At 39.2% G+C, this 24,580-nt stretch overlaps 1 long non-coding RNA gene across 2 annotated transcripts in view; it reads left to right on the top strand.

The window, feature by feature from the left end:
* The first annotated feature begins 16,668 nt into the window (after nt 1-16,668).
* LOC112670389 (uncharacterized) overlaps nt 16,669-24,580 on the top strand; it is a 59,782-nt gene continuing 51,870 nt past the window's right edge. For both annotated transcript variants that reach the window (XR_007405462.1, XR_003142937.2), the window contains exon 1: nt 16,669-16,805. This is a non-coding gene — a long non-coding RNA (uncharacterized LOC112670389). The remainder of the gene's footprint in view (nt 16,806-24,580) is intronic.

The raw sequence follows: 24,580 nt of genomic DNA, 5'->3' as shown, positions 1-24,580 counted from the left end.
CATAAAAGGGCCACTCTCTTAAAATGTGCATTCTACCTGTAACATTTATACCAAGTGAATTAGAAAAAATTAATGTGCCAAATGACATTATTTGATGTGTGACTATTCCTGAGTGAGATCTAAAGTTTATAGAAGTGTATCTATAAAAGTTGTATAAACTCCTCTAAATGAATTATTCTCTGATCTATGAGTTCCAATACTTTTCAGTTGGACCTCAAAAGAAGAAGATAATATATATTAAAACATATGATGTGTATAATGCTTGGATTCATTTATTCAAGATATAAATTATAGAAGTGTTTTTTTAAACTTCTTTTATCAAAGTTATCATTAGTATATTTGTTCAGGAGTCAACATCATCTGTATCTTATCAAACTGTGAAGCGTTTCAATATGGTAAATTAGGGAGTTATCCAGGAATGTCATATGGACTTTGCTGGTACTTTTTATGTACTAAGAAATGACTTCATAGATTTCTCTGGTGACTTCGATTAAGTCTCTGGTGACTGCCAAACTGATATAAAAACTTACCGCCATCTTGAAATGATCAAACTTTAAATACTCAACTGTGTGTAATTTGAGTAGACCATTGAAAAATCAAACACTTTGTGAATGAATTCTCTTTAAGAGAAACAATATTTGAAAAATTGTGCCTGAATATCTTTGAAAATTGAGACATACTTGTGGATAAAGTATTCAGTACTTTCTTCTGTGGTCTAATTTTTCAGAAGTTTCCGTGCGGATAACATTTCAAGTACGTTTCCGTCTTTACCAAGGTGCCATACAACCATTCCTTTTCATTTTTAAGTCATATGTTTCTTGTAATTCATTGAGTGTTAGGTAGAGAATTACATCACTTAGAATAAGTAGTAAGTATGGGTATAGTTTACAGTTCCCGAGACAACAAAACCAAATACTGTCCCAAAAGACAATTTTAGTGTCAGTAATAAAGAAAAGCCATTTTATTTATTTTTTTCCTTTTTTTCCTTTAATATTTTTTCTTTCTTTCTTTCTTTTTTTAATAATAAATTTATTTTTTATTGGTGTTCAATTTGCCAACATACAGAACAACACCCAGTGCTCATTCCGTCAAGTGCTCCCCTCAGTGCCAGTCACCCACTCACCCCCACCCCCCACCCTCCTCTCCTTCCACCACCCCTAGTTCGTTTCTCAGAGTTAGGAGTCTTTATGTTCTGTCTCCCTTTCTGACATTTCCCACCCATTTCCTTTCCCTTCCCTTCTGTTCTCTTTCACTGTTATTTATACTCCCCAAATGAATGAGAACATATAATGTTTGTCCTTCACTCAGCATAATACCCTCCAGTTCCATCCACGTCGAAGCAAATGGTGGGTATTTGTCATTTCTAATGGCTGAGTAATATTCCATTGGATACATAAACCACATCTTCTTTATCCATTCATCTTTCGATGGACACCGAGGCTCCTTCCACAGTTTGGCTATTGTGGACATTGCTGCTAGAAACATCGGGGTGCAGGTGTCCCGGCGTTTCATTGCATCTGTATCTTTGGGGTAAATCCCCAACAGTGCAATTGCTGGGTCATAGGGCAGGTCTATTTTAACTCTTTGAGGAACCTCCACACAGTTTTCCAGAGTGGCTGCACCAGTTCACATTCCCACCAACAGTGCTAGAGGGTTCCCTTTTCTCCGCATCCTCTCCAACATTTGTGGTTTCCTGCCTTGTTAATTTTCCCCATTCTCCCTGGTGTGAGGTGGTATCTCATTGTGGTTTTGATTTGTATTTCCCTGATGGCAAGTGATGCAGAGCATTTTCTCATGTGCGTGTTGGCCATGTGTATGTCTTCCTCTGTGAGATTTCTCTTCATGTCTTTTGCCCATTTCATAATTGGATTGTTTGTTTCTTTGGTGTTGAGTTTAATAAGTTCTTTATAGATCTTGGAAACTACGTTTTATCTGATACGTCATTTGCCAATATCTTCTCCCATTCTGTAGGTTGTCTTTTAGTTTTGTTGACTGTATCCTTTGCTGTGCAAAAGCTTCTTATCTTGATGGAGTCCCAATAGTTCATTTTTGCTTTTGTTTCTTTTGCCTTCGTGGATGTATCTTGCAAGAAGTTACTGTGGCTGAGTTCAAAAAGAGTGTTGCCTGTGTTCTCCTCTAGGATTTTGATGGAATCTTGTCTCACATTTAGATCTTTCATCCATTTTGAGTTTATCTTTGTGTCTGGTGCAAGAGAGTGGTCTAGTTTCATTCTTCTGCATGTGGATGTCCAATTTTCCCAGCACCATTTATTGAAGAGACTGTCTTTCTTCCAATGGATAGTCTTTCCTCCTTTATCAAATATTAGGTGACCATAAAGTTGAGGGTCCACTTCTGGATTCTCTATTCTGTTCCATTGATCTATGTGTCTGTTTTTGTGCCAGTACCACACTGTCTTGATGACCACAGCTTTGTAGTACAACCTGAAATCTGGCATTGTGATGCCCCCAGCTATAGTTTTCTTTTTTAAAATTCCCCTGGCTATTCGGGCTCTTTTCTGATTCCACACAAATCTTAAAATAATTTGTTCTAACTCTCTGAAGAAAGTCCATGGTATTTTGATAGGGATTGCATTAAACGTGTAAATTGCCCTGGGTAACGTTGACATTTTCACAATATTAATTCTGCCAATCCATGAGCATGGAATATTTTTCCATTTCTCTGTGTCTTCCTCAATTTCTTTCAGAAGTGTTCTATAGTTTTTAGGGTATAGATCCTTTATCTCTTTGGTTAGGCTTATTCCTAGGTATCTTATGCTAAGAAAAGCCATTTTAAATAGGTGTTCCCTCTCTAGCTTTAGGGGTCAAAAATCTCCAGAAATTGGGACATTTTTGGAAAAAGAATCTTTAGCCTATCAGATTTTTAAAGTGGTCCTTGATTGTACAATCGAATTAAGGCCATGTATATAAATGTCAGCTTTTGGATGGGATCTAATATGTCTGCCAACTATCTGGATATTTTGTCTGTACAAACCAAACCAACCGTTACTTGATATGTGATTAAACTTTCTCCTTTTATTTGGATATGCCAAACACATTCATTATTTTTTTCATTCAGGTATAACTGACATATAACATTATATTAGTTTTGGGTGTACAACATAATGATTTCATGTTAGTATACATTATGAAGTGATCATGATAAGTCTAGTTAACATCTATCACCACACACAATTAAAAATTCTTTTTCTTGCAACGACAACTTTGAAGACTTACTCTCTTAGAAACTTTCAAATATGCAACACCATATTATTAACTATGGTTACTATGCTGTACATTACATCCCTAAGATTTATTTCATAACTGGAAGTTTGTATCTTTGGATTCCCTTCTCTCATTTTGCTCATCTCCTACTCCTGCCTCTGGCAATCATCAGTCTGTTTTCTGTATCTGTGAGCTTGTTTTTCTGTGGTTGTAATTTGTTTGTTTGTTTTAGATTCCACGTATAAGTAAGATCAATGGTATTTCAGGCACTTTCATTATTATCCTTATTTTCTAGATGAGGAAATTGAGGAGTAGAATGGTTAAGTAACTTATTTATTCATTTATTTATTTTATATTAATTAATTAATTTTGGTTAAATAATTTCTGCAAAGTTAAGCTGGGATCTGGGCCCAGGAAGTCCTATTCCAGAGCCCACTCTCTTTTTTTTTTTTTTTAAGATTTTATTTATTTATTCATGAAAGAGAGAGAGCGAGAGAGGCAGAGACACAGGCAGAGGGAGAAGCAGGCTCCATGTAGGCAGCCCAGCATAGGACTTGATCTGGGGACTCCAGGATCATGCCCTGGGCCAAAGGCAGGCGCTAAACCTCTGAGCCACCCAGGGATCCCTGAGCCCACTCTTTCTTAACCACTGTGGGACTCTGTAGGCCCTGAGAGTAGCTTAACTTCAGATTAACATTTCAAGATTTAATTATGAAATTTCTTACACTTAGGGAAAATAGGTCTTAATTTCAACTGAGATGGATTTCTTGTTTTATGTATCTTTCCTTATGAAGTTTTTCCATTATATCTATCCATTCAACTTTAGTAATGTGGTTTATTGTTCTGTTTCCCTTTCTGAACTTTCTAGACTAGTCTGTTTCCCTTTAGTACAGGAGTTGTGTCGCATGCTTTACTATACCCCTACCACTTAGCACAAAGCTTTGTGCACAGAAAGTCCTAAATTAATATTCACTGAATAAATGAATGCATTTTATTTCCTTTCCTAGGTGTGCATGAAGGAGAATAATCTTCTAAGCTAATGCCTTATCCAGACTTGGGATTGGTTTGGACTGTATGTGAATATTGGCCAGTGAGGATCTGTCCAGATCAAGGAAAACAGGGTGTTTCAGAAAGTCAGATGCCCACATACAATACTCTGAATCATTTTCCTATCAGTGTAATCTGAAAATAGAAAGCAAGATATTATGTACAATGATTCTCAGATTTTTATTTTAATTATGTAGTTAGTCAATACATGGCTCTACCCATTATCTTTCACCTAATTAGGGGGAAGGGAGGAAAACAAAACAAAACAAACCAACAAAGAACTCACAGCTTTCGCCTTTCCTAGGTTCTCAAAGCAAGGATTTATTTGTAACTTGAGATTCATGAGCTCCCCTAACACGGAATGCAAGATTTGGTTGCCTGTATAAGTGAGTACATCTCTGAATACTCCTATTAAAAAAACACTGCTTTAGGGAATCTGTGTCATCTGACGATAAAAATCACACCTTACCCTGTGCTGCAGTATCATAGCAACTGTAACAGAGTCTCAGACAGTCAATTCAGTAGTTGTGGGTATAGTTTCCTCCTTTGCTGCTCTACAAGATCCTTGAGAATGAAAAATGTGTTTTCTTTTGTTTCTGTGCCCCTAGCACCTAGCATGAATCCTCATAAAGGGAAGGTTTTCAATTAAAAAAGGAAAGAATGTACGGCCTTGAAATTGTAGAAGCTACAGTCTTCTGGATCTTGTAGAATCTTCTAGAAGGGTTTACTTCTTTATTATCATGTACATAAGTTTCTTAGTACATACAAGATGGTTATTATTACATATTCTGGGGGCAAATATTCACCTCCTTCAAAGACAAATTGTGGGAATACATTTTAAGATTATTTTCTTCTCCCTGGAGTTATTAGCTTTATATTTCATTGATGAAAAGATAAAAGATTGGGTATTTTTCTGTCCAACTAGTTTGTCCAGTGATGGGGAAATGCGTGTCTTTAAAACTTAAAAACTACTTTTTGTAGTTCAAGTCTTTCGAGGTCCTTTGAGAATCTCTTTTAAAATTCCCCCAAACTTTGCATTTTGCTGGGTGTGCTTATTCATGGCTTCCAGATGAAACCTATTACTAGAAACTCAGGGGCCAGAGAGCACTTGAGCTGCATGGATAGGTCAACACCAGCATCGGACAGAGAAACCAGAACTTGGGTCTTAGTCCCAGTTCAGTGATTAACTCGAAGGTGATTTTAAGCATGTCATTTAATCCCCAAGGAACTCCATTTCATCAATCTGTAAAGTGAGAAGACTGGTTTAGATGACCCCAAAGCACCTTCTTAGCTCTCACAATCTATAAATCTTTAACCTCGTTCATTTCCTCTTCTGAGAAGGGACAGTGCAGTGCAGCCTGGCAGTCTAGTGAGAAGCAATCCATTAGGATTAAGGTACACATACTGAATTCCTCTCCATGCACTTCAGACCTATTCCCACCTTTACCACCCAAATCTTCCTGCACCCCCCAGGCTGACCTTTGAAGGCTCCATCCCCAGGCTCCAATTCCTCTGGCTTTTGGTTAGGTTCAACACTAGGGAGGCACCAGCAGGAGATTAGAAGGTAGGAGGAAGGAAAGGTCAAGGTCTCTATTTCTGGCTATGGGTGGAGAGGGCAGGCAGAGGTTGGACTTTTCTGTTCAAGTGCTGAAGGCCACAGATCCTGTCAGTGGCCTTCTCTATAGATGAAGCTTGAGGAATTGCTTCTGCATTTGTCTCTTTTGGTCCAGGGATGTGCTTCTGGATTTCTTCTTGTTGATTTCTCTTAATTCTGCCTCATTTTTGTAAAGAGGTCACTCATTAAAGTCTCTTTTACCTTTTCCCAGTCTGAGAAGGTGGGCTATATTTACATACTTACTGAAAGAATGATTCTGAAAATTTTCCAGCCACAATATTTTAGCAATGATTCAGACATTTGATACAAATTGGAACTTATTAAACATTTTGACAGAAATGAATCTGCATAGGGACCTGAGAGAAGTCACATATACTTCTGAAATCCTGACAATTACATCATGGGGAATAAACAGACACTTTTGACTAGTGTTTTGTCTTTCTTAAATATTGCAATGGATTTACCTGAAGAAAATGAAAACAGTAATTTCAAAAGTTATATGCACCTTATGTTTATTGCAGCATTACTTACAATATCTAAGATATGGAAACAGCCCAGGTATCCACTGATAGATGAATGGATAAAGATGTGGTGTATATAATGGAGTATTACTCAGCCATAAAAAGAATGAAACCTTGCCATTTGCAACAATATAGATGGAACTAGAGGGTATAATACTAAGTGAAGTAAATCAGTCAGAGAAAGACAAATACCATATGATTTCACTTAAATTGGAATTTAAGAAACAAAACAGGCAAACAAACAAGAAAGAAAAAAGAGACCAACAAAAAACCAGACTTTTAAATACAGAGAATAAACTGATAGTTGCTGGAGGGGAGGTGAGTAAAATAGATAAAGGGGATTAAGGGTACACTTATGGTGACCACTGAGTATGTACAGAATTGTTGAAACACTACATTGTATACTTGAAACTAATAAAAAGAACTATGTTAATTATACTTCAATTTAATAGAAAGAAAAAAATATTTTAGTGGAAATGGTTCCTTGATTCATTGGCAGATCCTGGGGAGATTAGGGTTAAGGACATCTCTGTTTATAAAAAGTGTGCTTTGGTTGGTTTACACTGAGTTTTATTTCTTTAATTAGATTACTCTCCCGGAAAGTAGAAAATATATTTTTTAATAAAAAAAAGTACCCGCAGTATATAGTAGGGGACTGAGAACTCTGTATTGTGTGACTAACTGACCAAATGCATAAGTCAAAATAGACTCTTGACATGTAAGTGACAGATTTTTTCCAAAACAAATCTGGTGAAAGTCACCTTCGTTCAACTCTGCATCCTGGGAAGAATGCAAAGACAAGTAACAATGAGAGAGGATTCTGAGGACCCTCTAGAATGTTAGCACATTGAGATCTCTTCTAAAGTAAGATTAAAAGCAGAATTAGCAACTAATTTTCCAAAGGAACAAGGGAAATCTAATTGTTTGCCTGATGTATTAACATTTGAATAAATCTTAAAGGTGGGAAAAAAAATTCTCAGGTAGACCTGGGGAGGAGGAAAAGGTTTTCAAAGCAAAAAGACCAGTACAGGCAAGACACTGAGGTATAGAATGACAATCCATTCAAGGTCAACAAGAAGAATGGTTCTATTATAGAATTCAAGAGGAAGATGTAGCAGGGGACCAGATGAGAAAGGTCTGCATATACTATGCCTAGGACTTTGTACTTCACCCTATAAACAAGTTCTATTAAATTGTGTCTCCAAAAAAGATTTATTGAAGTTCCAACCCCTCATACGTGAAATATGACCCTATTTAGAAGCAGAGTCTTTGTAGACATAATGAAGTCAAGATGAGGTCATTAGGGTGTGCCTTAATTTAATATGATCAGTGTCCATATAGAAAGAGGAAATGCAGGGGCACCTGGGTGGCTCATTGGTTGATCATCTGTCTTTGGATCAGATTGTGATCCCAGAGTCCTAGGATCAAGTCCTGTATCAGGCTCCCCAAGGAGAGCCTGCTTCTCCTTCTGCTTGTGTCTCTCTGCCTCTCTTTCTGTGTCTCTCATGAATAGATTAAAAAAAATATTTTAGAAAGAAGAAAGAAAGAAAGAAAGAAAGAAAGAAAGAAAGAAAGAAAGAAAGAAAGAAAGAAAGAGATAAAAAGAAAGAAAGAAAGAAAATGCCATATAAAGACAGAGGCAAAATCTGGCATGGTGCAGCTGCATGCTAGGAATGCTGAGGATTGACAGTCACTACCAGAAGCTAAGAAGAAGTAAAGAAAGACTACTGAGAGTCTCACAGGGAGAAGGCCCTGCTGACACCTTGATTTTGGATGTCTAGCTCCAGGGCTGTGAGGGAATAGATTTCAATCATTTTAAGCCACTTACTTTGTGGTGCTTTGTTATGGCTGTTCTAGGATATTAATGCACTTATGTAAGTACCTGTAGGGACAAGGACTATTATGTAAATAGGTGAAGTGGCCAAGTCTAACGTAATAGAGAGTAGAGGTAACATTGACAAACTAGAGAATGTACACTTATTTCTATTTTAAAATATTTTAAAATACAGCCTGCAGCAAATAGAAAGAATCTGTGGACTAAATTAGACCCATAAACTTTCAGAAGTTTGAGTCTTGCTATGTAATGGAAAGAACCCAAAAGGTTTTAAGCCACAGGCTGATATGAGTTGTGCATTGCAGAAAAATTGCTCTGATGGAAATGAAGAAGGTATGTTAAAGGAGTAGAGTAAGGAGAATTTTGTAACAGCCAGGTGAGAGATGATACAGATGGAAACCAAGATAAGAACAGTGGATATGGAGAGGAGAGGCTGTGGGATCAATTGTACTTGGTTTTTAAAGTAAGGAAATGGGGAATTGGGTTGGAGGAGTGCTGAATGGATGACAGTATGAATGAATTAGCTCTAGCCATGACTATGCTATAGAACAAACCACACCAAGACTCAATGTCTGAAAACAACAATTATTTATTCTCTTGGATCTGAAGATTGGTTGTGGTTTGGCTAATCTAGGGTGGGCTTAGGTAAGTGGCTCTGCTTCGGATTGTGGTGGCTGGAGGAGCACTGCTTTTCACTGAGTGTCTTGTGGTCCACATGAAATAGTAGGCTTTGTGTGTTTCTCATTCTCTTCAAACTAGCAAGCTAGATGGCAGGTCCTTCTGATGGCAGTGGCAGAGGTGCTAGAGGGCAAGAAGAAACACACAAAGCTTCTTATGACGAAGTTTGGAAAGGGCACATTGTCTGTTCTACCCATTTTTATTGGCCAAAGCAAGGCACATGCATCCAAGTCACTGGGCATGGAAGTGCAATTTTCCCATTGTTAAGCTATGACCGTGGTATAGATATGTGAGGGGTGAAGAATTCAAGCCAATAACTCAATTTGTAATAATCTGCCATCTGGTCAGAATTATTCATATCCCTCTTCTATGTAAAATTCACTCACTAGCATCCCAGTACCCCTCAAATCTCATCAGATCATGGCATCGGGCTCAAAGTCTAAGACTTTGTCATCGATATCAAGCTCAGATGTGGCTCTTCGTAACTCTGAGATCTATGAGCTCATAGACAAGTTATTTGCCCATATGTGCTCAACATACAGTTGTGAAAACAGGGACATGATGACCAGACAAATGCTCCCATTAGGAAAGACAAAGAAGGGGAAGGGGAGACACACAGCCCTGGCCCCTATAGCAGTTTTGAAATTTCAACTGGCAGATGTCAGGTCCTCCTGCACTATGTAGGGAAAGAGCCTTGGATAGACCAGGGTTCTGTTCCCTGAGAGTGCCTTCTTAGTCCGTTTTTTCTTCTTGGATTTTAGTTTTCCATGCTAGGATTTTTTTGGCCATTTCCAAAAAAGACACTAGAAATGTGCCCATTTTGGTGGCTGAGCAGCTTTCCAAGACTGTTACCATTCCTGTAGGAGTTTAGGGGCCCATTTTGATAAGTCTTAGTTTCTTTTAATTCAGGCTGACCCTTCTTTCTTCTAAGTCTTTATTCAAATGCAGCTAATCTCATGCTTTTAACATTCTAAAAAACTTGCCCAAGTTTTTTAATTCATTAAGTACTTGTTTTATTTTCTAAGTTACCATAGGTAATAGTTTTACCAAATGCTTTACCACTGTATACAAATAGATCATCATTATTTCCTATAACAATTTCTTCATCTCCTGCCACCCAGTCCTAAAGCCAAAAGTACATATAATGAGTTCTTCTGGGAGCACTCATTTCCCGGAATCAATTTCTACATTGGTTAGATTTTTTTTGTCATTTTTAAATATTTATTTATTTATTTGAGAGAGAGAGTGTGTGCACAAGTACACACATCCACATATACGAGTTGAGGGAGGGGCAGAGGGTGAGAATCTTTCAAGCAGACTCTCTGCTGAGTGGGGATCTCAGGATCCTGAACTCATGACCTGAGCCAAAACCAAGAGTTGGACACTCAACCGACTGAGCCACCCAGGAGACACTGGTTAGCTCTTGCTACTAAAATATCATCCCAAACTGAATGGTCTATAACAACAATCATTTATCCTCATAGATATGAGATTTGGCTGGTCTATGGCTATTCAAGCTACATGGGATGGCATGGTGAGGCCATGGCTAAGATGTGGATGCAGAACGTGTACTGTTCTCCATAATTTGTGAAGAAGAGGGACTGTACTCAGGGGAATGGTGAAGAGCATCAATCTTGTGATACCTGTGGGATGTTCGGAAGGAAAAAAACATGGGACTGAAGCCTAGGTGAATAGTCTTAGCTGGAAAAAGAGACAAAGTTACAGGGTCATCAGACCGTGACTAAGAACATGGGAACAGAAGAATGCTTAAAGTGATCACATAAAATGACAAAGGCTCTATAATGAAACCTTAGGGCGCACCAACATTTAAGAGTTGTGGAAAAGAGGAAAAGCTCACAAGGTAAGCTTTGAGAGAACAGTGATGCAGGAGAGAATAGTATTGTGGAAGCTGAAGGAGAAGAGTTTCATTATTGTGGGAGTGATTTACACTGCTAAAAACGGAGTGGCCAAGTCATACGAAAACAGAAAAGACTCTTTTCAATTTGGCAATTAGGAGATCATTGATAGAACAACCAAATTATTTATCTTCAAACTAGGACACACTTGAGAATGAACAGAGCTGCTGTTAATAATTACAGCAGAACAACACGAGTTCTTGGGCAAACACGGGCAGATGGTCACACTAGTCTCTGGGGCTCTCTGCCAGACTGCTGCTGTAGGCTTAAGTGGAGTGCAAGCTTGATTGGCTGTGAGCAGAAGAGCTATATGGGGGCATGGAAAGGCTGAGGCAGCTAGAGTAGATTTCTTTCTAGGAGCTTACTTGGATAAGGAGGTGGAGAGAGCACAATGATGAAACTGTGGGCTTCGTTCAAATATTCTTCTAACAGAGGGGTCCTCAAGCAGCTTTTAGGTTGTGTATATAAATATACCCGACCGAGATGTTCTAAAAGAATTTAGAACCAGCCAATGAGATCAGCCACACATTTTTTTGTTCTTTTAAGCAACACGGGGGAAGATCTGTTGTTATCAGAGTAAGTAAAAAGATATTGGACAATGAAAAGGAATAATCACCCGGGTTCAGGTTGGGCTATTTTGTTTTCAGCAAGAACAGAACCATCCTCATGAACATAGCCTTGAAATATTCTATCATCAGAGGACTTCAGTGTTATATAATATGCACAGTGGAAAATCCAAGATAAGTAAGCATATGATAAAAGTAAGTTCCAAATTGTGCAGTGCATATTAAAACAATTCCAAGGATGATGTATAGCTGCAAGTAGCATAGCACTTCTTCATTCTCTGCCCCTTCTAACTTTTCCTCCTCCGTGTTACTCCCCCTACGACCGCCAACACACTCAATCTGCTGTTAAAAATTATTCTAAAACCAGACTGATGGCACGGATCCCAGTTTAACAAACGCTCTTTGTTAGCCACATCAGTTGGCCCTGGAGCTCATGTGAGCAGGCATCAAGAATAATTTTATGATAATCTAGGTTGAGTTTTCTCTTTCCCACCAGCGCCAGAGAGTGAGAGCGCCAGTTTCATTGACTTCAGGAGCCAGCATGGGGCACAGGAGTGGACTTTATCGGTGTAGTCATGTTTCTTTGACTGAGCTCTGTTGGGGGGGAAAACAAAATCCCTGCTCTCAGGCAACACAGTGAATGATTCTGAGAGCCTTCCTTGATCTCAAACCTTATCAGCACATTTACGCACATTTGGGGTTTTTTTTAGAACCCTTTCAGTTCACTAGCAACTCATAGAATAACATTACATTTTGGCTAAGCAGAATGTGAGAAGCCTGATTACATTTGAAAAAGAACTTTTTCTTTTAGGACATAAAAGGTAACTGACTTAAGAACTGACTATGTGAAACCATTTCATCTATAACAGAGTCCCAAAGATTCATCTATAGCAGAACCCCAAGATGTATCTACAACAGAGGCCCAAAGTTTCATCTATAGCAGAGTCCCAGGGGCACTTGGGTGGCTTAGTCAGTTAAGGGCCTGCCTTTGGCTTGGGTCATGATCTCAGGGTCCTGGAATTGAGCTCCCTGGGCTCCTTGCTCAGCCAGGAGCTACTTCTTTCTCTCCCTCTGCCTGCTACTCCCCTGAGTGTGCTCTCTGTCAAAGTAAAAAAAAAAAAAAAAGCCCCCCTAAACCGAAACAGAGTCCCAAAGATGGGAGCCAATTTACTTTAAATATTTCTTCATTTTATTGAAATTTCAGGACCTTCTTAAAAAAAATAGAAAGACAGAAATTTAAAGGCAAGTATATAAGACTTAAATTGCTTCCTTATATCATGGCAGATTGTGGACCATTGTTCCTATTCTTCTTTTTGAATGAGGACTAGAACATGATCATTAGCTCAGGGTTCTCTGCATCAGCTTGAATTCCCCAAGTAACACAAAGGCTAAGTTAGAGCTACTTTCAAAGTCCCAGCTCCACCTTCTATTAGCTGTGTTACTTTGAGTAAGTTAATTAAGCTGTCTGTGTTTTATTTGTCCTCATCTATAAATAGGGAGGAGTCATAATGGCCATCTGATAGGACTCTGTCATAAATATTAAATGAGGTTGTGTTTGTAAAGCTCCTGGTACAAGATCCATTCTATCACAATACAAAAAGCTCAATAAATATTAGCTGTATTATTTTTCTCTTGTCATAGACTCCCATGAGAAGCTCCTGAAAAATAACTTCAAGAAAACTCCAGAAAATCCTAGTATTGGGAAAAAACTATTGCAGCCTCCAAACCTCAGATCTGAACAATGGGGCATGTACCACTGATGGCTCTCTGTACATAAATGTTCAAATTCAGGGAGCCCCCAGCATTAGGGATATAGGAAGCCTGACTCAGAATAGGATTTTTGCCTCTGCCCAGCTCAGGCCTGCCCTTAAGTGGAATTGGGATTTGGGTCTTGCATGTTCTTTAGATTGGAACTCTTCAAATTACTGGCCGCCTTCTCCCTATGTAGCCTTTGAACTTTTCCTTTTAGAGTCTTGGCTCTACTAGAACTGTGATCACTGAGCCCCGGCCTTTTGACCTGGTCTTCTAGCTCTGGCCTGTAGATTTGTCTCATAATGATGCTAATCCTTGACTCACCACTCGTGCCCCATGAGAGAACCCCTCTGTTAGGTGCAAATCCGTCTCATTCTGAATAAGAATAGCACACTTTTTCATTAATGATAAGAGATTTAGTAGCATATGATGACTAGGTAATATTAGTAGACCTATCTTGCTAGTAGAGTTTATTTGTTTGGTCTAGTCCAATGTTTCTGTGTCAAGTTGTCTTAAAACAGTAGATACAGAATGACAACAGAAAAGTCAGTCTCAAATAACTATTGATTTAAGATATAATGTAGAACTATTTATTGTAAAAGAAAATCCTAAAGGCTTTCTTCCTTTCGTTTTTTTTTTTTTTTTAAGTCTTAAGTTATTATAGTTGAAGAAGAGATGGTATAAAGAAAAGATTTTCTTTGTATGTTTCAATAGAACAAAAACATTATGGGTATCTGGGTGGCTTAGTTAGTTAAGCACCTGCCTTCGGCTCAGGTCATGATCCCAGGTACTGGGATTGAGTCCTGCATGGATCTCCCTAGAAGGGAGTCTGCTTCTCCCTCTCCTTCAGCCTTGCCCTACTTGTGCTCTCTCTCTTAAATGAATAAATAAAAATCTTTAAAAAAAAAGAATGAACACATACTTTACTGAAACTCCTAAAAGAGGAAGTAATACTGATGACCACCATTCTATCATCCCTAAGCATGTTTCTCAGTGCTTAGCACATCATTTTTAAAGTGTAGGGGTGCCTGGGTGGTTCAGTAAGTTAAGTGTTTGACTCTTGATTTCAGCTGAGGTCATGATCTCAAGGTCATGAGATAGAGCCTCATGTTGGGCTCTGTGCATACCAGAGTCCACTTGAGATGCTTTCTCTCCTCTTCCTCTGCTCCTGCCCCTACTTGTGTGCTCTCTTTTTCTATAAATAAATAAATACAGGGGATCCCTGGGTGGCGCAGCAGTTTGGCGCCTGCCTTTGGCCCAGGGCGTGATCCTGGAGACCTGGGATCAAATCCCACGTCGGGCTCCCAGTGCATGGAGCCTGCTTCTCCCTCTGCCTGTGTCTCTGCCTCTCTCTCTCTCTCTCTCTCTCTGTGTGTGTGTGTGACTATCATAAATAAATTTAAAAAAAATTAAAAATAAATAAAAAAATACAATCTTTAAAACAACAAAAAAAATAAAGTGTGAATTACCAGTTTTATAAGATATCCTAAAAGTTTTAAAACCTCTTTATCCAAAAATTCCAATTCTAGGGGATTATCCTAAAGGAAATATTCATGGAGTGCCCATCTGTCAAGAACTTCTCTGGGTATTTGAGCTATCAGAGAAGAATGACATTTATCACTGTTTTCTCTGTTCATTCTAGCAAGTGAACACAGAAATAAATAATGTGCATAATGAATAAGTAAATTATAGAGTATGTTTGAGGGATTAGTGCTGTGGGGAAAAAAGAATAGAGCAGGTGGGGGGGTATCAGGAATGTGGAGGTGGCAAGGATCAGTTACAGTATAAGTAGGGATCTATTGCATCACTTTTAATGGCTGCATAGTATTCCATTATTTGAACCACCAGAATTTGTTGACCAATTTAGCTGATTCTTAATTCACTGTTGTGAATAAAGCCTCATAAAACATCCTTATACGTATGTACATATGTATCTAAATACCTGTATGATTTTTTTCTTAAAACTAATTTCTAGAAATTAAATTAAGTCAAATACCATAAACATATTTCAGGCTTATAGAAAGTCTGAGTAAATGTACACTTATTCTGGCATTAACAAGTTTTACTCCCACCCAGTTTCCTCATCAAAAAATGATATCAACTAAATTTTCACCATACATTCTATGATGGCAAATGAGAAACAAAACAGAACATATTTGATATAATGCTCATTAGATCCTACACACACTTGGCTGGACATTAATACATTAGCATTCTGACAGATTGCCTTTCTTTAATATGACACTCACTATGGGTGTTTTTTTGCTTCTTCATACATTTCTGTATTTCTATAGTCAACATGAATTTCTTTTGCGTAATAGCTTTTGTTTTTACTACTGATAAAGAGAAATCAATTTTAAGTACATAAATAACATTGGGAAGCTTTGTCATGGTCTAATCCAGTTTCCCACATCGGCAAGTTCTATTTCTTCATTTCCTGTCAGCCCTCCAAAATGGTTAAGGGATCTTAAAGTGCAAACTATTAACAACACTTTCAGTCCTTCTGGCCAGAGAGCTGCTTGTTTGGGACACATCAGAATATGACCCGTTCGTCTTCTGCTCTGTGTCTTCTTCCCTCAGATTTAGAAACCAGTTTTCCTAAAAGGCCAGGCTTAATTCAATTTAAAATGTGCTGCTTGAGATGGAAGATTTTGCAGGGTGGTCCTACTCTGAGTCTGCCTAAAGAAGTGGCTCATCCTTTTAAACAAAAACATTCTTTCAGGGGATCAATTCTGTTAGAAATGACCAGGTCAACTATTTATTCATGTAACAAATATTTCTTGATAGACTGTTCTAAGGGCTGAGGATACAAAAGTGAATAAAACAGACCAAAAAAAGAAGAAAAGAAAGGGAAATTAAAAGAAAAGGAAAGAAAAGAAAAGAAAAGAAAGGAAAGGAAAGGAAAGGAAAGGAAAGGAAAGGAAAGGAAAGGAAAGGAAAGGAAAGGAAAAGAAAGGAGAGGAAAGGAAAGGAAAGGAAAGGAAAGGAAAGGAAAGGAAAGGAAAGGAAAGGAAAGGAAAGGAAAGGAAAAGAAAAGAAAAGAAAAAAAGATCCCTGCTCTTATGAAGCTTCTATCCCAGTGGAGGAGACCAAACAATAAACAAGGTTAATAAGTATATCATTGGCAGATTAGACAATGGGATGTGCTAAGGAGGAAGAATAACACAAAAAAGGGGATTGTGGAATAGAGGATGTTGAGGGGATGCTGAAATTTGAGATGGGGTGTCCCAGAGAGGCAGCGTCACTGAGAAGCTGCCATGTTTTCAATTTTCTGCCATGACCTTAAGACATTTTGACATTCGGTTTGCTGGACTCTAGCTAACATAACCAGAGAAGCCCAGTTGGGATCTGGCCCCCCTCTTCTTTTAGGACACTGGGGAGCTGAAATGATCGGTAGGTAATTGGCAAATAGGAAAAGTCAGCCGTGAGTTAGTCTGAGAAGCTGGAGAAGAGACGTCATTGAAAGATAATCAAAAAATTTCCCTGAAGCAGGGAGGGAGGTCAGGCACATCTCTCATTTTAAGTTTATCTCCCTCTCCTTAGCTTCCCCATCTTTTGCCTGTGCTTTGTAGTTTTTTGGCTTTGCTTCAGCTGCATTCAAGATGCCCTCCAAAACAAATAACCAAGACTCCAACATGTTTAGAAAACGTACAAGGTAAGAATTTTTTATTGAAAGGCGATTTTGTGCCCTTGTAGTCACCATTTATTGGCAAGTACTATGTTTTTTTTAACACTGAAAACAAATAATGCTTTACGGTGGCAGTACGTTTTAGGTATAGAGAATAAAGGTTAATGTAAAAGAACCTTTAGCACTAAAATCGCTTCTTTCTTATGGGGAATTTGCAAATCCTAAACAGGACACAAGCCCTGGTCTTAGCGAATGTGTTCATTCCTTCCCATTCTCACTTAAATATGTGGTTTATACGGTGCTCACAGCTTGTCCTCTGAGCACCTCCAAAGCAAGCAGGTCAGTTACATCCGTTATGCCAACAATGAGGATGAATGATGCCATGCAGGGAAAGGATGAAGATGGTTTAGTAGTAAAGATGAAATACATACTTTTTGGATAGCATAAAGGTATTTTTTACCCCAAAGTCCAGAAGCTTTTAAACTTTGAATTATGGTCAAGTTTCTATTTTCTAATATAGAGGCAATGAGGCAGGTAGTATCCAAACTGGCAAATAATCTCTAACCCATGTTTACTTGCTGTTGCATATATTTTGGTATGACCATTTGAATGTCATTATGTCTGATGTTCTGCATTAATAAGTCCAATAAAATGGAGCCAAATTACGACTTAGGATGCTGGCAGGATCTGCAGTCTGTTTCTCCATTTTGATTCTGAGTTGCTACCTGCAAAGGACACCCTGTTACCAAGACTTTGTTTTATTGGAGCTCTTCAGCTAGCTTTCCCTCAAGCTTTCCCTGTAGAGAAACAGTGCCCGAAGTTTAAGAAGTACTCAATAAATATTGAATGGTTTGGATGGATCGATACTTATAGTTAAGTAAATCAGAAGGTTGGATTATAGTAAATGTAGGATGAACTAACTAGAGGTAGTGCTAACTCTTGATGGGAAGAGATGGGTATCACCCTCTTCAGGAAGACAAGCGATCAGGTTCACCTGCATCATCCCTACCTCATTACCATTGTTTAACTGAACCTGGTATATAATGATGTATGAGGAGACAGGGAAGAGAGATTCAGGGAAGAACTCTGAGCTGTCTTTATACTCTAAACTGAAATATTTAATGGCTTTTTAAAAAGATTTTATTTATTTTTTTAGAGAGTAAGTGAGGAGAGGTAAAAGAGAGGGAGAGAGAGAGAATTCCAAGTAGACTCTGTGCTGAACATGGAACTGACGTGGGTCTCCATCTCACAACCTTGAGAAGATGACCTGAGCCGAAATCAAGAGTCAGATGCTTAACTGACTGAGCCACCAAGGCCCCCCTCTAATCTGAAATATTTAAAGAGAATGTGTATAGTTACTGAGGATTGGGTTGGAAACCTGGTCATTTAGACCATTGTGATAGTTTCTTGGTTGGTGGGTATAGATGGCCCTCATGGAGAACTTGGGTGGTGTCTCTGTCTGTGTTTGTGGATGGACCCTTGCCAGAGTTTCACTGACAGAACAAAAAGGTAACCTGATTCAGATCAAATGCACAGTGGTGTGAGCACTGGCACCGGCCAGCAGCCAAAATTACTCAAGGTCTGGTACACGGAGTGACCTACTTAAAACTTTTTTTTTGAAAAAGTTCCTGCTTTTGAAACTCCTTGGCCTTGCTGATTCCAACGGGCACAGGAAACCCGAGGGCTTCAGTACAGACCACTTTTTAGAAACTGCCTTTGAAGGACTAGAAGTGATCCTCAAGTTCCTGTGTCTGGTAATGAAGCTGGTTTCTCTGTTTTCACTCATGTCTGGGGTTGCAATGTGCACAGAGTTTCAAGAGATTCTTGGCTCTCCGAACTTTTTTCTTTTCCTTGAGGGTACTTGTTTAAATTGCGCCTTCTCTCAAGGTCACCTGACAAGGCAAATCTTATGTGTTCAGCCCAAACCTTGGTATCTTAAGTAAATACATTTAGCTCTATGTAGATTCTGGTCTTCTCTCTAGAAATCACTAGGAAGGAACAAGTTTGTCTAGTGCAGTTTGTAAGTGCCAGGCCACTGCTGGCCATTCTGCTGGGGTGATAAGGGTAGAGGGTTGACAGCTCAGTGGCATTCAAGTTCACTGAGAAGAGGAAAATAGGCTCAGACAGTAAAGCTTAAAAGAACACCATTTCTTATTGTCCTGGAGAGACAAGTAAACACTCTTATCTATATTTCCCTTTTACATTTTCTTTTCTTTTCTTTATATTTATTCATTCACTTATATTTTATTTATTTATTTGAGAGAGAGTATAAGCAGAGGGAGCAGCATAAGGAGAAGCAGGCTCCCTGCTGAGCCCGATGCAGGGCTCTATCCCAGGACCTTGAGATCGTAGTCTGAGCTGAAGACAGATGCTTAACCCACTGAGCCATCCAGGCGCCCCATCCCTTTTACATTTTAAGCTTTTTAAGTATGCATGTGATGGTGTATGCATATATGTATTTATGTGCATGTGTATGTGTCGGTATCTATATCTTCAGTGATATAAAGAAAGCCTCACAGGGGTTTGAAGCTGAAAAATACTTGGCTGTTCTTGGCTAATTGTTTTTATATTTAGTCAATGTGCCGAGAAAGCTTTTCCCCATCTCCACCTGCCTAGATCCTATACATCATTTAATTTATGATTAAACAAGATTCTCCCTGAAACTCTTTTGCTCCCTGTAGAAAAAAGTGTGTGCGTGTGTACGTGTGTATGTATGTGTGCAAATTTGAACTTGCCCAGAACCCTTTCTGTCTGATAAACTATGTGCATTGCATTGCTCCTTGATGAATTCTAAGTTTTGAATGTTGTGCATCTGCGTACCCTATAGTACCTGTGTCTGTCTTCTATGGAACACATGTACAGTACATAGGAGATGAGTTAATTGAGTGTGAAGGTTTAGGTAGGAGCTGGAGTAACCGAGCTGTTCAAGCTGGCGGACCCTCTGTCATGCAACCAGTTGGAGTACTGTTCTTTCCTATTTAGCTTTCCCTAATGAGTGGTTGCCTAATAGGGGCAGCACATTAGTGTAACTTAAATAAAACAACAACAAATCTGTCCAGTTGCTACCCCGACCTGGTCATTGTATCACTATCAAACCAGCAAACAGCCAAATGAAGCAACAAGTGATTCTAACATGAGGCCAGGGACACAAACCTCAGCATTCAAGAACTGGTTGACAGTAGCACTTCTCAAACTTATATACACATGAGTATCACCTGGGATTCAGGTGTAGACTCTGGCACAGCCATTTTGAGATTGGGCCTTAGGGTGTGTTACTAACAAATTTCCAGGTAATGCTGGTTCTTCTGGTCTGCAGAGCAGAGGGCTTGTCCCTCGAAAAATCTGCTTTAGTAGTTTTGGGGGGATAGAGTGTGTGAATTAATGTTTTTAACAAGCACCCTGGGTGATTCCTATTATCAGACACATAATGGAAATGCTGGATTTTAGCTATGTTTTGTGACATTAAGTGTTCACTAAAAGTCACCTGTTTGCTCTGGTAAGGTGGGCCCTCCCCCTTTTATAGGGTTCATTCCAGATTTCAGGGACTGGGCCAGGTCATTTATATTGGTGGGTTGAGGGTCTCTGAAGATGATAACAGTGCTTCCTGAGACATGGGGATGGGAATGTCCTAGGGTGACTCAGAGGGTTAATGCAGTCTGCAGATAGATAAGAGGTTGTGGGCACCTGGGGAATGATTAGCCTTGCTACAGCAGATTGACACGTTCTGTAAGATGGAAGGTTTGTTTCAGTATCTGTTCCTCATTAGTATAATTTCATGGCAACCATTCCACTGAAACCTTAATAGGAGAAGTTTATTGTACATTCATTTGTTTATTTGTGTATTTTCCAATTCTTTTCCCTTTGTTTCTATAAATAAAGCCCCACAATGACTCAAAAAGGTTGGCCAGTCTCAATGCCTTCTGCTATGGAAAGCAGGTTTTTGAGAACTTCCTCTGGCACTGTGATCACCAACTTAGATGGCACTCACCTGAGGGCCTTCCTCCAGGATGGCTCCAGAAACTGTGGGAAATGCATCCACTTGAGCATTTGTTTATGATGAAGCCAACTGGGCTTTGGTTCTGGAACCGTAGTCACTCTATTTTGTTAGGAAAACACTGACTTGTCAGGACCTCCATGTCTTCAGGCAGAAAGAGAAGGAGGAACAAAAACATGAGTCTCAAAAACATTTCCTCCCTTCCCATTTCTAACCATTGTGAGCTTTCCTGAAGGATACAAATAATGCAATTAGGAACCTGTTGTCCTTTGATCAGTTACAATATTAAAATTTCCCAAATTGAAAAAAATATGATTTTTCACCAAGAGAGGGATTATTGGCATTTGTTGAGATTCTCCAAGGTATGACTGAGAACTCTGGAATGTCAGATTATTGAATCTTATTTGAATTGTGTTGATAATCTGATAGGTAAAAGTTCAGACAAACTTCCCAACAATGACAGGCACTCAACAGAGTGGATATGGCCTTTTGTAACAGGAAGTTTTCTTACATAGGTGATGCTTAATTGGAAGCTACCCAACCATCCTTCGGAGATGAAGATAGAGTGTATCTGTGGTCTCTAAACCTGATATTCATCAAAACCACATGGGGTATGAGAAGAACAGGTTCTTATAATATACAGAGCCACTGATTCAGATTTTCTGAATGGAGTCCATAAATTGAATTTTTTCCAAATGATCTCAAACCCACTACTGGTCTACACTCCAGCCAGCATTAGCAAGTAGACCTTGGAAGATCCTTCTGACTCTAGACTTCTAGGACATTCTGAATGCTTTTGTATAGGTGTGATAAGTGCTTCACAAACTGGAGACTGTAATGTAAGCACAACCACTATTAGTAATCCTCAAACACCCCCATGTTTTCACCATGTGTGTGCGGCTGAAATTACAACTCTCCTTATGAGGAGGAGAAATCAAGATGAATTCTAAAGAAAGGCACTCCTGTGAGTGGCAAAGCTGTGTTTCCCTGGAGTTTAGGTTGTCCTATGTCCATAGGGACAGGAAATTCAAAACAAAGCTTGAAGGGTTCTGTAGGTATGGAGGTGGGGGTTAGAGGAAGATACTAAGTCAGAATGGGGGCAAAGACAAAGGACTTGAATCAGGAAAAGAAGTTGGAAAACAGCCTGTGGATGCATCTCAGACAGCAGAATGAGGTGGGAGACCCAAACCTGAAGCACAGGAACCAGGAGACCCATAGGAGATCCACAGGAGCTTGAGGTGCAGGACAAACCAACAAAACTGCTCAAGGGGTGCCGGGGAGGCTCAGTCAGTTAAGTCTCTGCCTTCAGCTCAGGTCATGATCTCAGGGTCCTGGGATCCATCCCCAAGTCTGGCTTCCTGCTCAGCAGGGAGTCTACTTCTCCCTCTTCCTCTGTTACTCCCCCTGCTCATGCTTTCGCTCTCTCTCAAATAAATAAAATTTAAAAGAGAGTGAGAGAGAAAGAGAGAGAACTCAAAATATTGGAGTGAGGCACTCTGATTATTGAGGCAACACTTCCTCAGGGTGGGTTCTCCTCCCTAAACGAAGTTGGCTGGAGCCAAGGGGGAGTCTGCCGGAGAGAGCACCTCAGTCAGAAGAAAGCCACAGGCTGGTTGGTTCTGAAACAGGCAGATCCTGCTAACCAGAAGGGTCACTGAGTCAGCTGTCTCTAGGTTTGTAGGGTGTAAAACCCATACCCTGGAAAATTTGTGAAGAATCTGAGCTCCTCAGCAAAATGTGCCATCTGCTGGTGTTGCTACCCTTGGGCAAGCAAGCTGTGCGAACTTGAGCCTATTGCATGCCCCTGAGCACATTGTTTCATCTCTCCAGGTTCAATTTCCTCTTCCTTAGGGTGACCCCTAAGGTATCTATAATTCTAGGCATGTCAGCAGTGACACTGCAGACAGCATTTCACAGCCAGCTGCTGTCTCTGCCACACTCAGGTCGGGGTAGTGCCCCTGGCATGCAGCCAGGTGGAGGAAAGGGAGTGAGACTGGCACCTTCCTGGAAGTCAAGCAGCCTGTTCAGAGGGGTGTGGACTGTTGGCTTCTCATGATAACAAGTTACTCACTAGCATATATGCTACAAATAGGACACAGATGATCAACCATGCTGTTACCATAGCAACAGTGTGGACTCTTCTTTCTTGATTAAATAAGGCTAGGTGGAAAGAGCACATACCTTAATTTCAGCATTGCCAATTTATAACTTAAACTTAAACCTTAAACTTTCTGGGCCTCCATTCCTTGTTAGGTTGAACTATATCAAGTTGCCAACGTTTGGTTCTTGGTCTACAGAAATGACCATTTCACATGGTTCAGGTCTATACGAAGAAAATGAGTAGCCTTGACCAGCAGAGCCATAGAAAAGCTTCATTTCTGTTTTGATTTTTAATGAATATTTAGTGAATATCTACACTGAGGCAGATCCTGTATTAGGTTCTGTGTGCACAATGGTGAACAATAACTCACAATAACTAACCTCACAGAGCTTACTATTTACTGGAGTATTACACCTCCAAATTGAAGTCTGGTGATTTAAATGCTCCTAAAAGCAACATAGAAGTTGTATCTTCACAGATGAGGGAGAAACCTGACACCTCGGGAAGAATTATTAAACTTTGTTCAGTCTCTAATGAAAAGATAACTAAAGTCCTTATCTGAGAATACAGTTCAGAGAAGAATCTGAGAATGAGCAAGCAACACCCCTGATGAGCTTACTGAAAGGCTGAGATAATGAGACATCTTTATAATTCAGTTGTTTGAGGGTGAAGGGTGCGGATATTATATTTTAGTCACTCTATGACATATATGAGGCAAATATGAGGGAATTATTACATTGTAAACCATGTGGCATATGCAACAGGAAATGTTTTGAGGTTTGTCAAAGTTCATATTGGTTTTAAAACATAAGTGGAAGCTAAAAAATGTAGCTTTCATTTTGACAGATCCAAAAGAATGTCAGCAAAAAAAAAAAAATCCACAGAAATATTGGCTTTGAGAAAAACTTCATGAAATGAGCTTACCTAGTCATTTATTGATACCATCTTATAAAATTGTTAATTAATGGCCTAGAAATGATCAGTTTTAATGAGGCATAGGCATAGTCTTTATACTTAAGAATTTTCGAAGTAATTTGTAAAGATGTGGACAGTGGATAAGTTTTAAATTTCATAGGTGGAATCTTATGAAATTGAAGATTTTCAATGATTTTTAACCTGTAAAATTGATAATTTCATCTGGATCATCCTGATACCTAGTATGGAAGTTCACTGTTTTTTTTTTTTTTAATTTTATTTATTTATTCATGAGAGAGACACACACAGGGAGAGAGAGAGAGAGAGAGAAGCAGAGAGACACAGCAGAGGGAGAAGCAGGCTCCATGCAGGGAGCCTGATGTGGAACTCGATCCCAGGATTCCAGGATCACACCCTGGGCCGAAGGCAGGCGCTAAACTGTTTAGCCACACAGGGATACCCATCACTGGTTGTTCACAGAAAGGAAAGAGTATAAATTCCAAATAAGAATCCTTTTGGCCAATTAGGAAATCTCATTGATGCAATGGCTCTTAATTTTATGATGAGTATATTAAATGTTGCTTATGTCTTGCTAATAGTTTTTAATAAGCTCAATGAGCTCAATTAGCAATACTGGATCACAATATGCTAACAATTTCTAAACATGAACTTCTAACAACAGCTACACATGAAATTAAAATTTCAGTTATAGGCTTGAGATGCAGAAGAGAATAAATTTCACTCTTCTAAAACTGAGTGAATTCAAATAGAAATAGGCACAGAACTACATAT

The sequence above is a fragment of the Canis lupus genome, chromosome 2 (assembly GCF_003254725.2).
Source record: "Canis lupus dingo isolate Sandy chromosome 2, ASM325472v2, whole genome shotgun sequence".
NCBI classification, from domain to species: domain Eukaryota; kingdom Metazoa; phylum Chordata; class Mammalia; order Carnivora; family Canidae; genus Canis; species Canis lupus.
Note: the sequence above shows the minus strand (reverse complement) of the source record. Positions and strands in the feature narration are given on the sequence as shown.